The sequence below is a fragment of the Chaetura pelagica genome, unplaced genomic scaffold (genome assembly GCF_000747805.2).
Source record: "Chaetura pelagica isolate M959 unplaced genomic scaffold, ChaPel_1.0 scaffold1407, whole genome shotgun sequence".
In the NCBI taxonomy this organism is placed as follows: domain Eukaryota; kingdom Metazoa; phylum Chordata; class Aves; order Apodiformes; family Apodidae; genus Chaetura; species Chaetura pelagica.
In genome coordinates, this window is record NW_009953954.1 from 88,867 (window position 1) to 90,034 (window position 1,168).

General features: G+C 55.7%; 1 protein-coding gene across 1 annotated transcript in view; it reads left to right on the plus strand.

Moving 5' to 3' along the window:
- LOC104392439 (ubiquitin-conjugating enzyme E2 R1) overlaps nucleotides 1-1,168 on the plus strand; it is a 6,456-nt gene that overhangs the window by 407 nt on the left and 4,881 nt on the right. The gene's annotated exons all lie outside the window — the stretch shown is intronic.

Consider the following 1,168-nt stretch of genomic DNA (forward strand, 5'->3'; position numbering starts at 1 on the left):
CAGGAATGGGTAAATCGGGGCTGTCCCTCTGAAGATCCTGCAGTTCTGTCCTGGCCCAGCCATGTCATGTCTTGCAGCTTCAACAGGGAACTTTGTTTATGCTTTTGGGTTTGTTTCATACCTGCCTGTGAAAGGGGGCTGATGCTTTTCTACCTGCTGCTGCGAGGACTCACTGGGCTGATCTGGAGTGTGAGAGAAAGCATTTTATTTTTAGGCAAAAAGTTTTAAATGTACAGCAGTGGGAAACAGCAGCTGGGACACGGACGTTGCTGGGCAGGGCTGTGAGCCAGAGTGGGTCTGTCTGCTGGCATCTGAGCTGTCAGCCCATGAGCCATCCCTGCTCCATGTTTCCCCAACCACCTTGGCTGCTGCCCTTCAGGCTCCAGAGATCAAAGCTGGTCTGTGAGCCATGACTTGGCGAGGCAGCTGCTGGGTGCCAGGGGCTCTTGTCATGGTTTGGGGTGCTGCATGCCAGGTCAAGACAAGACAAAGCCCCTCCATGAGGTCATGGTTTGCTTTTGAACAGAGCTGCATGTTGAACCATGTATTATTTATTTGAATTTGTCTGTTATTTATTTATACTGTGCAATTATTGGTTTACTCTTAAGACATTAAAGCTTTTTATTATTTTTTAGTGGCCAATTTCTGTACTGCCTGGCAGTGCTTCGTGCCAGGAGGAGCCGCAGCTGCACTTGGACCCTGGAGGCTGTCTGTGCCTTCAGTGGTCGATGTTGGCTGCCTGGGGCAGCCTGCCTGGCCGAAGGGACTGGAATGCAAAGCCCTGGTCCTCCCCACAAGCTATGAGGATGCCCGTCAGGCTGCGGGTTGTTTGGATTTGTTGAGCGGATGTGTTGGTCGCTACGGGTAGGACGGGACTGCCCGGAGCCGGTCAGGTGAGGCCACCAGCTCCTAAGGAAAGGGCAGGTGACGGGATGTGACACAGGGCAGGAGGGAACAGGTGAGGCTGGAGGCATCTCCGCTGAGCCCGGAGCCGCCTCTGCTGGAATTCCGGACCCGGTGCAACGTGTGAGGAGTGACCCAAGCACGGTAACTGCGCCAAGTGCTTCCTCCTGCCTGACCGTGTGATCGCGCTGAGGTGTCGGCCGCTTGACTCATGCGGGACTCTGACCTGAGGCAGCACGGCCGTACCCGGGCCGCGGGCCGGGCC